At 35.6% G+C, this 17,072-nt stretch overlaps 1 pseudogene; it reads left to right on the top strand.

Annotated features, from left to right (window-relative positions):
* Positions 1-396: 396 nt before the first annotated feature.
* On the top strand, positions 397-1,601 carry LOC149166474 (putative protein S-acyltransferase 7 pseudogene; annotated as a pseudogene).
* Positions 1,602-17,072: the final 15,471 nt, after the last annotated feature.

Raw genomic sequence — 17,072 nt, 5'->3', positions numbered from 1 at the left:
CGCTTTTGTAAGAGTCTTATTACAAATATTCTCAAGCCCGTAGACTAAACAACAATAATTAAAAATAAAATATTAAAAATTGGAATTTATTAAATCATTAAAAGGATATTGGTGTTTAAAATATTTTCATTTTTAGAACAGTAAATAAAATGAGTTTTTTTTAAATGTTTATTTCTGGAGGGTTTCTTTTAAAGGAGGTCGTCAGTTCTAGTTTCGAGGCAGAAACCACTTTGATTTTCAATCTTTAGACTATTTTTAATGGGAGGTCGTTGGTTTGGGTCTTGGGTCTTCAGACGGCCAATGATTTGGGGTTTGACCCCATGTAACCAGTGTTTCTTGTAGATCTCTTTGGGAAAGAAATTAATATGGCGGTGAAAGAGAAGTCTTTCAGAAGAGATGTATGCAAATCCATCTCCTTAGATTCCGGACATGGGGGTCTAATATGGACCAAAATGACAGTGAGAAGGGAGCATATCAAGCTTGGAAAGGAAGCAATAACTTTTTCTTTACTAGGAGGTTTTTATTTGGGCCAGATGTGAGGTCATTACTTTTACCATTTGTTCTCATCCTCGTTCTAGCAACAATATTCTGTGTATTTTTTGCAATAAAACTTTTGGACACGTTTTCACGTCATGCAGGAATATCCATAATGGTCGTTGTAGTGGTCTTCACAATATATTCTTTGGTTCTTCTTCTTCTCAAATCCATAAGAGATCCTGGAATACTCCCTCGAAATTCACACCCTCCTGAGCCTGAAGAAGGTTATGATGTTTCCAGTTTGACACCAGAGTCAATAGGTGGGTAGACTCCACATCCACGATTACCTCGTACAAAAGATGTGTTTGTGAATCTTCTTTATGTTTGTTTTTTCAACAACCCTGTTGTGCGTTTATGTATTCTCCTTTTGGTGGGTATATATCAAGAAAATTATGGTAGCAAATGATGTTACAGTCTGGAAAGCTATGCCAAAAACACATGCATCAATTGTGCTCATATTGTACACATTCTTTTTAGTTTGGCTTGTCGGTGGACTCATGTTATTTCATCTTTGTTTGATTGAAAGTACAAATCATACTACATATGAGAATTTCAGAGATTGGTACGATAGAAGAGAAAATCCTTACAACAAAGGAGTAATACAAAATTTCAAAGAAATATGTTTTACAAAAATTCCACCGTCAAAGAATAATTTTCGAGCCAAGTTACAAAATTATTCTACACTACAAGATACTTCTGCTCCTCCTTCAGGGGGGAACTTTCTCAGTCCTAACATGGGCAAAGGAGGAATTGACCTTGAAATAGGTAATAAGCCTTCATGGCCAACTGTTGGTGCTGAAGCATTGGCAGATTTTGAAGCACATGAAAGCAATGGTGGATTAGAAAACAAAGATGGTTATGAGGACTCTTTTGCTCATTCAAGCTGTACACTTCCTGTGGAAAGAGCAGAGGGAAGACGTGGAATACATATGAGGCATTTAAGTTGGGGCCGTAAGAGTGGGAGTTGGTAAATAACACTGGATATTCTTGCCTTGGATGTTGGAGTTAGTAAAGCAAATCGAGTTAGTGGAGACATCACTCCTCAGGAAACCGATGATTTCTAGTAAGTTGACATGTTTAAAAAATGCATGTTGTAGAAAATTAAACATTTATCGATGTGATAAGTTTTTCCTGCAGTACTCGGATGTGGGTGATTAATATGGAAGTTAACATGATAAGACGAGTGGCCGAAGGATAGGATGACCACATGGCCACCTGCGTCGTCCCTCATGCCAATCTTTGGCACATTCATACCACCCTGCAAAAGATATTAATTGTGATCGAAGGCTGAGGCACCTCCACCATCTTCTTTGATATATAACCTGCAGAGCATCATGCATTTATGCCCCCTTACTCCATTGCGCTTGCCCTTCACAAGCTGCAACTCCTTGCTCTCGTACTATGACTGGAAGCCGATGCTGGTTGCTTAGCTGTCTAGATCTGGATAATGTCATCCACTACTCTCATTCCAATCTCTACAGCTTAAACCAGGCTCAGACCTCCCCTATTCGCTCCCGGCATCACAACTCCACCCACCCCTCTACTACCAACCTTTCGCTCAACCCTGCCATGGCCCACATTAGACATCGTATGCGAAGCAGACGTGGAGGCACTCGCGGAGATATCTCTCGCCCTCAGGCTACGTCTAGCTCCATCACAACCTCCCCTGACTCCTCTGCAGTTAATCCCAAGTCTCAGCTCTCTCTAGGTCGTTACCCCAACACCTGAAGTGGAAGGGGGCGTGCCATGCACCTTGGCACAGGAAGAAGGGAAGCTGCTGCACATTTAGAGGATTTCCCCCCTCTTTCACATTCAGCCCCCTAGGTCTCTCAATTCTAGTTCCGCATCACTTTAACCCGACTTGTCATTACAGCCACAGTGACCATTTCGTTCTCAGAAGAAATTGAGCCACAGGCACCTTCGCCAGAGCACATGGAAGAGCAGAAAAAAGCGACTTCATGCAACCGCGATATCAGCATCATTGGTAATCAACAACATGACAATAGTAAAGTAGCCCTGCATGGCAAAGCTATTGCTGCCAGTCAATCACCTGTTGATAGCAAACATGGCAACACAGAAGCCTTGGAAAGTTGACAAGGCAACACGTCAGCAATGCCGGTGGGCACAGGTAGCACTGCAGCCGAACACGCAGGTTCTGAGGACTATGGATGGTGTTCGATCGTTGAGGAAGAGCCAACAGAAGACACCTTACAGCTGTTGGCCAGGTTACGTGGCTAGCCGTGGATCCGTCCCTATTTTGCTTTGTTTCTTGTCTTTTTTAATTTTTGTTTTATGTCAAGTCTTTGTCTGGATTTGTCCCAAGCTTGGGCAATGAAAATTTTGAATTTGGCTCCCAATTGTCAATCTACAGTGGAAATGTCTGAGCTAAGCGTTGAAATTTACAGTTTTTTGGTTAAATTTTTTTAGTTATGGAACTATAGCCCCAGCGAGGGTACCTTAAATTGTTCTAATTTTTGTACTCGGACTAGTTTCCCCATCTAGGGCAATCTTGAATTCAAGGTTGGATGCTCAGACTGGTTTTACAACCAACCCTTGCCGCTAAGGCCGATGCCTCTATGTACATTATGTGTTTATAAATAGATCAGTTTTACCTAGAAAAAAAAAAGTTTTTCCTGCAGTTTGAAACTCAACATCACATTTCAAGCAACCAAATACATGCTCTTGCAAAGGGTGTCATTCACCAGTCAACAAGAAATCGATCAATAATGTTCAGGCAAACATGGTCAGTAGTTCTAGGAATAATTTTCAAGATTGTGAATTTGTATTTTAGAATGCAAATTTAAGAAATTGGCTAACTATACCATAAGAATATCAATACTACTTACGTTCTTGAAAATTACCTTTCATTTAGGTCATGGATGTGCAAGTCGAGCGCTTTACCCAGTACTGGGTTGCTTTTTGAATAAGAAAATTCAAGAAAAGACATTTATGGACAATATTTGCGGCTCCACATGAATGAAAAATGTGCACAATGTTTCAACGATTGCGAGCCTTGAAAAACCATTGAAATTGTCATTATTGTAAGAGATGAGAAAGCTCCACAAATTGGGCAACAACCCCCCTCTCCTAGAGACCTGCTTTACCCGCCACTCTGTGTTCTTGTACCACTCTTTTCCCCGTCGATGATGAGCGTGGAGATTGTCTGATTCATTGGCGCCTCCACCTTGACGCGCATGATCACTCACCTCACAGTTTAGGCAGAAGGAAGGCAGTGGAAATAAATGAATCCATTCACAGTTCAGGCAATTAACAGTTTTGGCAGTTGATAATTCAGTAAGGAGATCATTTACCATACAAATAAGCGATCTTATACCATTATAGTGAAAGAGACCATGCGAGTGTCTTACCGTTAGAGAGAGACGAATACCTGATCATTCTAAACCGTTCTTTTCCATTATTCATTAACTTATTTCGGTTGTGGATCAACGATGAAAATTCTTTCAATCGTCTAACACACAAATCCATGATGTAGAATAAGACACGAAGGCGACTGAGGAATTCATTTCAAAGAAAAATACCTTACGACGTAATTAATAAAATTTTTACAATATTGTTTATTTTTGTTTTAAATAATGTATAAATGCTTCTCTAATGATTGAAACATTATAAAATGGAATACAAGAAATAAATATGGTAATTTATTTTATTTTTTTTAAATAATATTTTGATTTGTGCCTAAAAGTGTTTTTAATATCTTTGTAACAAAAGTTAACATAAAAGATTGTAATGTATGTTGGTCTGGATAGAATTTGATAAGCTGATTAATATCGTCCAACTTGAAGTAGGGACTAAGAAGGAGGCCATGGAAAAATATATTAAGTTAATTAATTGTTTTTAAGTGTTTATTTTAATTTTTTAAAATATATGGCTGTATAGTTATATTAATATAGAATAAGTTAATTATATTAATAAATTTTCTTGATAATAAAAAATTTACAAATTTTAACTATAGACATAATTTTATTTTAATAAGTATGGTGTATATTTTAATATTATAATATTAAATTGATTTAAATTATAATTTTTTTAAATCAATTTAAATTATAAAAAAATTGTTTAGAGTTCTAAATTAATAAGAATTTTTTATATAATTGTATTAGTATTATTAAATAAAAAATTGGATACAAAATTAGATGACTATATATTAATAAATATAAAAATTTTAAGAGGTAATTAATGATCAAGTTTCTTTAATGAACATTCTTAACCTACAATGGAATGGTTTTCTAATTAGGGAATTAGTGAACATTATATAAAAGATGTTTATACAATTGGGAGGTTTAAAATTCTAAAAAATAAAAGAAATATATTTCCTACCTTAGATGGGTGAAAGAATATTCTAATATATTAAAAACAAATAAGTAATTGGGGATACGAAAGGTTGAATAAGTATTTTCAAGGTACATTCTTAACCTACTATGGAATGGTTTTCTAATTAGGGAATTAGTGAACATTATGTAAAAGATGTTTATACAATTGGGAGGTTTAAAATTCTAAAAAATAAAAGAAATATATTGCCTACCTTAGATGGGTGAAAGAATATTTTAATATATTAAAAACAAATAAGTAAGTGGGGATAGACAATTAGGTAACGAAAGGTTGAATAAGTATTTTCAAGGTACATTTTTCTATATCTTTCAAGAACCATAATGATATTTTTTTTTTTTTTTTTGACTCTTTCAAGAACCATGATGACATATTTCTCTTTCTTGACTTTTTTCTTTTTCTTTATTGCATAATGCCCAAAATCTGTTGTGCAATATAATTACATCTATTTCCTTTATTATTTAAGCCAAAACTTTTTGTGCAATATGGTGACATCTATTGTAACTAGTCATATCTCCCAAACTCTCCCATGTTACATCTATTCTCACATCAATATAAGAACTATCAAATTAAGAATTTCATTAAAATATGAAAAAGTTCTTAAATGAAAAAATTGCATAACAAGTGTTATTAAATAAACTAAATAAAAATTATAAAATTATATTTTGTTCATTATAATTGTAATTTAAAATGTAGATAATACTTTAATAACTAAAAACACTTTTTTATTATTAATTTTTTAATTAATTATAATTTATAAAAAATATATTATTGATTTAAATATAACTTATTTTGAATCACATAAAATATTTTTTATTAATTATAATATATTTTATATAAATTTTAAACATTTCCAATACACACTTATCCCTATTAAATATAAATTTCACGATTATTATATTTAATATGAATCTCACTAACAAATTAAAATCATTGGGTTGATCAATGTGTTTATAACAATGGGTTGATCAATGTTTTAAATAAAAAATTATATATTATTTTTAGTTTTTTTTTTTAATTATTATAAAAGGTTAATTATATAATTTTTAATGTAGGTTAATTAATGAAAATAAAAAAATATAAGAAAGATGTTGTCATTATATTAAAAAATTAAAAATATAAGTAAGTTAATTAATAAAAAATAAAGAATAATATTGAATATGTTGCACAATTAAAATTTTTAAGAAAAAACACATATATATAATTATATTGTTAATGACAAAAAGAAATGAAGTGTACATAAAATTTAAGAAAACAAAAAGAGGATAAAGTTTGCTTAGTGAAAAAGTATCGCTGTAAAATACCATATAAATCTTACCAACAAACTCACCTAAATGTAAATCCTACCAACACATCTATAACACATCAAAATATAAACTTTAAATTAACATGAACTTGATTTTTTTTTTTAACTTTTACTATTGATTACACATCATATCACCTCTGTAACCCTTGGACATTTAAAACATGTACCATGACATAATTTGAAATCGCGTTTATTTGATTTATTGAGATCAACCAGGTTACAACTCAAATGAATTTCATTAATTTTTTTTGGGTATACGATCTTTACCATACTTATTCCTTTACATTGATTTGATGGCGAGGCTCGCATCCAAAAGCTCGCCTTAATGATCCACCACTTGGCTACAATCCTGCGAGGGTAGTACGTGATGCTGACCTAACGGTCACTATTTGCCAGGTTAGAGCTAGGGTAACTAACTGGAGGGTTGCTGCCGAAAATTCTCATTTGCCACAGTTCTTGGAAGGGTATGTCGCTCTACATTTTATTGCTGCCCTCCATGACGATTTCTTGAGGCACCAAATCCAGGCTCTCCTCTTCTACTTGTGCATGAATCCATGAACGACTATGGAGATACCCTCAAGTCTTTATGTCAATGCCCAACCAAGAACCCTTCTTCTCGACAATCTTAGGTAACCATTTGCAGGCAGGGTACTTAGTAATGATCTTACTTCTACTTTCTTTCATTTGTTATGAGATTATGCTAATAGTGTCAACTCTTCTTTTGCACGTTGGACAACTAGTTGACAGAGTAAACTCTTCCTTCAGGGTGCTCGTCAAAGAATTGCTCAGCTGGGTCTACCTTCTATCTTCAGGTTGGAGTTGATGCCACCTTTTTTTTCTGTTGGGTTGGGCAATACTTTCCTAAATACTTATTGTTGTGAGGACTATAAGCTGCTTAAGAAATGGGGTCTCTAAAGGGTTAAGTTTTGAGCCACGTGTCTGAAACCCTGACTTCCCTTAAGCCAGGACTTGACCCAGTTTGTATCACATGTGTATTAATCGATTTGAGTCTCGAGGCTACAGTCTGGACTATATTGTGACAATGTCAGTTATAGTTTGTTTTCTTTTGAATCCGAGGCCCACAACCTACTTGAATCAAACCAGAGTCAGTTTGTTTTTAAAAGGTCACAGCCTTGACATATATATAAATATCTTCTTTCTTATTTTGGCATAATATAGCTCTGTCTTGTCTGTTTTAGAATGAAATGGTCGTTCCAGTAAAATGTGTTTAAAAATTCTGAACTCGTTTTCCTTCCTTTTTGTAATTCAAAGGATTTTAATTTCCCACTATTCCATTTCTTATTTGGCTATGACTCTCATCAAAGAGTCCCATTCTCAATGTGTTTTCTTAGAATTGTGAAGCGCAACTTTGTCGCAACTTAACAGAGGGTTTCTACCAGAGTTATTGGTTATCTACAGGGTATACGTTTAGCAGTGCCTGCTTACTCTTATTACTTTATGTAATGTGAATTTGACTTGGAATTTTGTAAAAGTTTTATCAATATGCTATTGTCATGTATTAATTCCATTTCTACCCTAAATGGAATTCCTAGATTATGATCAATGTTTTGGTTGTTTAGTACGCACCAGAATAGTTGACCGGGCTGACCTAGCTGTTGGCCTAGAAGACTCAATCTAGCAGCTTTATTATTTACCTTTGAGATTAAAATCTTGTTCAGTTAGTTTTCTTATTCTTGGAGTAAATACTTGTACACTATTATTTTCCTGTAGGGGTTTGGTCATGTATCCACCCTGGTAACCTTTAGTTTCTTGCGATTGTTGGAACTCTCATGTTCGTAAAAAAGAACAAACTGAATAATATTGTTTCCTTGCTTATTTGTCTATGCGTCATTCATCACAGTTTACATAAAAGAACTCACAGGAATAATAATTTTCCTTTGCTTTTTCTGTGTATGCATACTCGTCATAGTTTATATAAAAGAACACACAAAAATACTACTTTTCCTTTGATTTTTCTATTTATGCATTACTCATCATAGTTTATATAAAAGAACACACAAAAATGATACTTTTCCTTTGCTTTTTCTGTCTATGCATACTCGTCATAGTTTATATAAAAGGGCACACAGAAATGATACTTTTCCTTTGCTTTTTATGTTTATGCATTACTTGTTATAGCACATACAACTAACCCTAGGTTCCATACCATTCCCAAATAACCAGATAGAGGTATATAAAGAAAAAAATTGGAGATACTACTCTACTGTGCTTTTCTTTCCGCTCATATATCCTATAGTGGACATAGTTATCTATATTCCTTATTGTACCCAAATTCCAGAAAGAAATTCCATTCACATCTTTCTGATACCAAATCATTATGGTGAATATTTTTAGCTACGCATATATCAAAATGTTCACAAATAACCAGAAATAAATGCAAGTTATATGCGTATACTCAACACAGTTATCTGCTAATGAAAGGTCAGGAATTCACAGATGAAACCTCTCCACCCTTCCAATGAGAAGTTAGCTATCATGTCCAACCTTCTCCCCCCAAGCTCCTCAATTCCTTCAGAACAACTTCTAAGGCAACAGTTAGTTTGTCCTGGCCTCAGGATCCCAAGTCCAGCCTGCAAGTGCGTTTTCTTCCACTAGGGAAGATATTTTTTGGGGTTTTCCCACTGAAACTTTGTTCAGCTCAAGGAACCCTCATTTTTTGCTAACCTCTCCCTCCTTTTTCTTGGAGAAAGAGGAGACAAGGAGATAATTGCTCCTAACTAATAACAGTCTGGTGAAAAGAGAATTATTGAGGTTCATCTGTAACTCCTCAAATCTTCCATAGAGACAATGTTATATATATATATATATATATATATATAAAATAACCCAATTACTATTTACTATTGTCACCAACACAATAACTAATTATTAACAATTTACTTTGTTTTTAATAGTAAAAATGTCCAATAACTAATTCAAAAACCTGGGGATGTCACAACTCCCCCCCCCCTTGAGTGGAAAACTGTCCCTGGTGTTCATTCCTCCATCTGCTCTTGGAATAGTATAGGGTATGCCTCCTACATAAAGTCTTATCCTCCCAAGTGGCTTCCTCCGGGCTAAAGTGCCTCCATTGAACTTTAACCTGGATGATAGCTCACCTCCGCAACATTACTTCTCTCTGATCAAATATACGCAAGGGCTCTACCAGAAACTCTCATTCCGGTTCGACCTACCACAAACACACTTATCATAATCTTGGCATACATATATAATTACACACACACACACACATATATATATACACTTTTCTTTTGTTTTTCTTTTTTTCTTTTACCTTAATATCTTTCCAATTTATGATGTGCCGGAGGTTATATACATACTTCTTTAAAAGGGAAAAATGAAATACGTTGTGAACCCAAATGTGACTGGGTAGTGCGAGTTGATATGCAACTGGTCCTACTTTGTCTAGAATTTGAAAAGGGCCATAGAACCGGGGAGCCAACTTGGCACATTTTCCCCATCTGAGAGTACTTCTCTTTGGTTTAATTCACATGTAAACATGATCCCCCACTTGGAAATCCTGATAGGTTCCTTTCTTATTGGCATAAACCTTCTATCTATCCTGTGCAGCCTTCAAACTTTTTCGGACCTTTTTCACTGTTCTTTCCATTTCTTGCAGCATATCGGATCCTAATATCATTTTATTCTTAGGTTTTTTCCAATTTGCAGGGACTGTACACTTCCTCCCATAGAGTAATTCAAAAGGACTCATCTTTAGCGATTCGTGGTACCCATTGTTGTAAGAAAACTCTACTAAGTGTAGATATTCTTCCCATTTTCTAGGTTGCTGCATCATGTACATACATAGCATGTCCTCTACCACCTGATTGACTCTCTCGGTTTTCCCATCGGTCTGGGGGTGGTATGAAGTGCTAAAGTGAATTTGGGTGCCTAAACCCGTTAATAACTCTTTCCAAAAAGCAAAACTAAACTTAACATCATGATAAAATATTATGACACAAGACATTCCATGCAACCGAAAAACCTCTCTCATAAATACATCTACTATCTTGGTCGTTTGATATGTGGACTTGACAGGAATAAAATGAGTTGTCTTGCTCAGTTTATCCACCACTACCATAATTGAGTCATTCTTCCTTTCTGATCGGGGTAAACCCATGATGAAATCTAAGGTTATGGTATCCCACTTCCATTCAGGAATGGGCAGGGGGTGTAATAGCCCAGCATGATGTTGATGCTCAGCTTTAACCTGCTAACATTCTAGGAATTTGTCCAGATATTTTGCAATATCTTTCCTCATACTAGGCCAGTAATAATTTTTCTTGGTTGCAGAAAAAAGTTTTGATAGCCTGGGTGAGAAACACAAGGACTTCTGTGAAATTCATATAACATGAATTGCTTTATTGTTAACTGGTTAGGAACATATATTATGTTTCTAAACATCAACAAGTTTGCAAAGTTAATACTGTACCCTCTTTGCTCAGTGGAATTTTGTTTAGTCTTAGCTTGTTGCTAGAGATAGCCATATTTCGGGTCCTTCTGTGTTGCTTCCTTGATTTGACCAGCAAAATTAAATTCTGCTTGACTAAATGTAATTTCGTAAACATAATGCAACTTCCTTCTCAATGCATCCACCACTAAATTCTCCTTTCCCTTCAAATATTTGATTTCGAAATCAAATTCACTCAGGAATGCAATCCATCTAGCTTGGCGCGCATTTAAAGTAGGTTGGTTGAAGAAGCTCGTTAAGCTGTTGTGGTCCATCATGAGTAAGAATATTTTCCCCCAACAAGTAGTGTTGCCACACCTTTAAGGCTTGAACTACAACAATTAGCTTCAAGTTGTAAGCAAAATATTGATGTTCATGATCTTTTAACTTATGAGATTCGTAAGAAATCACTTTATCCTTCTGCATTAAAAATCCGCCTATGCCTTCCTTACATGCTCTGTACAAACTATAAAATCCTCCTTTGGGTTTGCAATTTTTAACATAGGTGCAGTGGTAAGCAAACGCTTCAGTTGTTCAAAGCTCTCTTGATAGTCCCTTGACCACTTGAAACTTGTTCCCTTTTTCTGCAAGGAGCTGATCACATATGCGACTTTAGAAAACCCCCTTATAAATCGCCCGTAATACCCAGCAAGGCCCATGAAGGAGCGTCTATCCGCCACATTTGCTAGAACATGCTAGTCCATAATGGTCTTAATCTTCTTCGGATCCAGAACTATGCCATTAGAGGAAATAATATGTCCTAAATACTGGATTTGATCCTTGAAAAATTCACATTTGCTAAACTTGGTCTAGAGCTGGTTTTCTCTTAAGGTCTGCAATACTATCCGAAGGTGCTCTTCTTCATCCTCCACGCTCTTGGAATATACCAAGATTTCATCGATAAAGATGAGAACAAATTTATCTAAAAAAGGGTGAAAAATCCAATTCATCGTACTCATGAAGGTTGTCGGAGCATTAGTGAGTCCAAATGGTAAAACCATGAACTCATAGTGACCATAACATGTTTTGAATGTTGTCTTGTATATATCTTCGTCTTTAATCCGAATCTAATGATATCCCGATCATAAATCAATTTTTGAAAATACCACAACACCTTTGACTTGGTCAAATAGATCATTAATTCGAGGTAAGGGGTACTTGTTTTTTATTGTTAACTTGTTTAATTGTCGGTAATCGATGCATAAATGCAAAGTACCATCTTTCTTCCATACAAATAAAAGCGGGGCTCCCGAAGGAGACACGCTGGGTCAGATATAAACCTTATCCAACAACTCTTGGAGCTTCATTTTTAATTATGTTAACTTAGGAACACTCATTCTGTAAGGAGCTTTCGAAACTGGGGAAACTCCAGGGATATCTTCCAGAAAGACATCTTTAAATTCTTGAACAACTGGTATTTAGTCCAGGATGGATAGTTTGTCTTTAGAGTTAGTGTACCCCACTTGGACTACGTAGATTTGACAGCCTTTACGCATACATTTTCCTAATCTGTGAGTTGTAATGGGACATAATTTAACTTCCCTTCTTATACCTTGAATTTCTATTTTGCTACCGTTATTGGACAGAGACTCCCCATTGAGAGATGTCAACAAATATTGTATTGGAAAGCATATGGCTTGTGGAGTGTTCTCCTTCCTTAAGGAGTGAATGTATGGCGTAACCTTAGCTCAAAGGTTTTTTATTAATAAAGATAAGCATTTTCATGTTATATTCTTGGGTCGATCTTGTTATTTCTGGGCATATTTCTATTCTATTCTTATATTCTTGGGTCGATCTTGTTATTGCAGGTTAGATCCATTACATACACAATCTTCTATTTTTTCATTAACTATTCTTTTAGCTCTTGTGGCTAACTGGAATAGCCAAGGACTCTTAAACTTTACACTTTTCAAATGGCACAAATCAACTATTCGTGGGCTAACATAGCTTAAGATTGCACCCAGATCTATTAAAATGGAAACACCGTCAAGTTCCACTATCGAGGGTTGATATTCCACCTGGCGATCCTACAACGCCGCGTTAATCCTGGGTATGTTCCTTGCCACATCACCGACAGTAGAAACTTCTTGAATATTTGTAATTGGTTCTGACCTTGCTCTATGGGGGCAGTTTTTGTAGTAATGGGGTTCCCCACAACCCCAACACTGCGAGGTTTAGGAACTTGACTAGCTTCCAGCTTGCTAGATGCTTCGCTTTGCTTTACTTCACCTTGAGGTCTATACCTCTGCTAGTTTCTACAGTCAGAACCATTTGGTTCTTTCCGACCCAGATACGTGGTACTAGCATTTTTCATGTTTTTGTTGGTTGGAAAAGTTTTCTACCCCTTCTTACCGGTCCAACTTTTGGTGCCCTCGCTCTTCTGCTTCATTTGATGGTAGTAGATCTGAGCCTTATGAACTGCTTCATCCACCATTTTAGGATTATCAAATTCCAACTTTTCTTTCATATAGACAGGTAAGCTGCTAATAAAGCACTAAACTTTAGTCTTCTCTTCACGAATGTAAGGAACATATGATAACAAAGATGTAAACCTGGCTATGAATTCGTCCATGGATTTTTGTCCCAGTTTCAAATCATGAAACTCTTTTTCCTTATCATCGTAAAACCGCTTAGTCAGATATTTGTCCTTAAAATGTTTCTGAAATTGCTCCCATGTGACCTCTTGTTCATTAATTTCTCTGACTATTTTTATTTCTTCCCACCATAGAGTGGCCTTGCCTTGCAACTAATATATAGCTAACCTTGTTTTCAAATTGTCATCATATTCATATATCTGAAAGTATTTGTTCATGTTAATTAGCCAAGCCTTTGCCACTTCCTCAGCCTCTCCATTATCTACCGATGGCTTGATATTTTTGAACTCCCCTTGGAGTTCAGTTTTCTGCCTTTTAGTTCCTTTCTTACCAAAGACATTATCAGACTCTTCTTCATGGCCAATTCTTCCTTCCTCAGACTCTAGACATTCCTCCTACTATCTGTGCGATTCAATTATGTTTTCTTTGTCCTGGCTGGGGTCCAAATTTCTTTGATTCTACTTATCTGAAAGGCTTTTCATAATCTTTTCTTACTCTAATCGTTATCTTTCATTATTAGCCCACAAGATCAAAATCTCTGCTCACAGTTGTTGGACCGTTTCTAGTAATGCAACATTTGTATTCTGATTTGCCTCCCCTAACTGTACCCACACTCCCAAATTTTTCCCAGTTGTTCCTCTTGATGGGGTAGATACTACTCCTCATCTCATATTGCTCCAAATTCTTCTATGTGTATCACAATCACTGTTGTTATTCATTGTATATCCATTCAGGCCTCAGTGTAGTAACTTGAGCGCTCTAATACCACAAGTAATACATCAAGAAATAAACTTTAAATTAACATGAACAAGATTTTTTTTTTTTTAATTTTTGCTGTTGATTACACATGATATCATGTCTGTAACCCTTGGACATTTAAAACATGTACCGTGACATAATTTGAAATCACATTTATTTGATTTATTGAGATCAACCAGGTTACGACTCAAATGAATGTCATTAATTGTTTTTGGGTATACAATCTTTACCATACTTATTCCTTTACATTGATCTGGATGGCGAGGATCAGATCTAGAAGCACGCCTTGATGAACCGCCACATGGTTACAATCCTACGAGGGTGGTATGTGATGCTGATCCGACGGTCAATATTCGCCAGGTTAGAGCTAGGGTAACTAACTGCAGGGTTGTTGCTGACAATTCTCATTTGCCTCAGTTCTTGGAAGGGTATGTCGCTCTGCATTTTCTTGTTGTCTTCCATGATAATTTTAGTCTTGAGGTGCCAAATCCAGGCTCTCCTCTTCCACCTGCGCACGCATCCATGAACAACTATGGAGATACCCTCAGGTTTTTTATGTCATTGCCCAACCAAGAACCATTCCTCTCGGGAGTCTCAGGTAACCATTTGCAGGTAGGGTACTTAGTAATGATTTTACTTCTACTTTATTTCATTTGTTATGAGATTATGCTAATAGGGTCGACGCTTATTTTGCAGGTTGGGCAACTCGTTGACAGAGTAAACTCTCACATCAGGGTTCTCGTCGAAGAATTTTTCATCTGGGTCTACCTTCCATCTTCAGGTTGGAGTTGATGCCACCTTTGTTTTCTGTTGGGTTGGGCAATACTTGCCTAAATACTTATTGTTGCGAGGTCTGTAAGCTGCTTAAGAAGTGGGGTCTCTAAAGGGTTAAGTTTTGACTTGCCTGTCTGAAACCCTGACTTCCCTTAAGCCAGGACCTGACCCAGTTTGTATCGCATGTGTATTAATAGATTTGAGTCTCGAGGCTATGGTCTGGACTATATTGTGACAATGTCAATTATAGTTTGTTTTCTTTTGAAGTTCTGAGGCCCACGACTTGCTTAAATCCAACTAGAGTCAGCTTGTTTTTGAAAGGTCACGACCTTGACATATATATAAATATCTGCTTGCTTATTCTGGCATAATAGCTCTGTCTTGTCTGTTCTGGAATGACATGGTCGTTCTTGTAAAATGTGCTTAAAAAATAAGAACTATTTCCCTTCTTTCTTGTAATTTAATGGAGTTTAATTTTTCAATTTTTCATTTCTTATCTGGCTATGACTTCAGTCAAAGAGTCCCATTCTCGATGTGTTTTCTTAGAATTGTGAAGCACAGCTTTGTCGCGGCTTAACAGAGGGTTTCTACTAGAGTTACTAGTTATCTGTAGGGTATACATTTAACAGTGCCTGCTTACTCTTATTACTTTATGTAATGTGAATTTGACTTGGCATTTTGTAAAAGGTTTATCAATAAGCTATTGTCATGTATTAATTCCCTTTCTACCCTAGAGGGAATTCCTAGGTTATCATCAATGTTTTAGTTGTTTAATCTGCACCGAAACAATCTGCCGGGCTGACCTAGCTATTAGCTTGGAAGACTCAATTTGGCGACTTTATTATTTACCTTTGAATATTAAAATCTTGCTCAATTAGTTTTCTTATTCTTGGAGTAAATACTTGTACAATATTCTTTTCCTGTAGGAGTTTGGTCATGTATCCACCTTGGTAACCTTTAGTTTCTTGCGATTGTTGAAACTCCCAAGTTTGTGAAAAAGAACAGACATAGTAACATTGTTTCCTTGCTTATTTGTTTATGCGTTATTTGTCACAGTTTACATAAAAGAACGCATACGAATAATACTTTTCCTTTGCTCTTTCTCTGTATGCATACTGGTCATAGTTTATACAAAAGAACACACAAACATATTACTTTTCATTTGCTTTTTCTGTTTATGCATTACGCGTCATAGTTTATATAAAAGAACACACAAAAATGATGTTTTTCCTTTGCTTTTTCTATCTATGCATACTCGTCATAGTTTATATAAAAGAGCACATAAAAATATACTTTTCCATTGCTTTTTCTATTTATGCATTACTTGTTACAGTAAATACAACTAACCCTAGGTTCCATACAGTTCCCAAATAACTAGACAAAGGTATATAAAGAAAAAAACATTGGAGTTACTACTCTACTGTGCTTTTCTTTCAGCTCATATATCCTACACTGGATATAGTTATCTATATTCCTTACTGTACCCAAATTCCAAAAAAAAATTCCGTTCACATCTTTCTGATACCAAATCATTATGGTGAATATATTTAGCTACACATATATCAGAATGTTCATAAATAACCAAAAAGAAATGCAAGTTATATGTGTATATTCAACACACTTATCTGCTAATGGAAGGTCAAGAATTCACAGATGAAACCTCTCCCCCCTTCCAATGAGAAGTTGGCTATCACTTCTAACCTTCTCCACCCGAGCTCCTCAATCCTTTAGAAGAGCTTCTAAGGTAGCAGTTAGTTTGTCTTGGCCTCAAGACCCTAGCCCGCAAATGCGTTTTCTTCCACTAGGGAAGATTTCCCACCCAAAATTTGTTTAGCTCAAGGAACCCTCCTCCTTTTTTGCCAACCGCTCCCTCCTCCTTCTTGGAGAAAGAGGAGGCAAGGAGATAACAACTCCTAACTGGTAACTATCTGGTGAAAAGAGATTTACTAAAGTTCATTTGTAACTCCTCCAATCTTCCATAGAGACAATGTTATATTTTTTTAAAAATAACCCAATTACTATTTACTATTGTCACCAACACAGTAACTAATTATTAACAATTTACTTTGTCTGTAATAGTAAAAATGTTGTAATATTCCTCTCATAAATAACCAAATAACTCATTGTAAAATCAAAGAGTTACAAATCAGTTACAAACTGATTCTTGATATTTGGAAACTGATTGAGGGAAATCAAGAAAGGGATCTTGGTAAAAAGGAAACGCTTCTTGGATGGTAGGGGGTTGTGTATTTTTTTACAGTGTTACCTCTGCGAGCTTTCATTT

Source organism: Pinus tabuliformis, chromosome 5_1, assembly GCF_031772625.1.
Source record: "Pinus tabuliformis cultivar Carrire ecotype Pingquan chromosome 5_1, CPIR1, whole genome shotgun sequence".
Taxonomy (NCBI): Eukaryota; Viridiplantae; Streptophyta; class Pinopsida; order Pinales; family Pinaceae; genus Pinus; species Pinus tabuliformis.
This window is presented reverse-complemented; position numbering and strand designations above follow the sequence as displayed.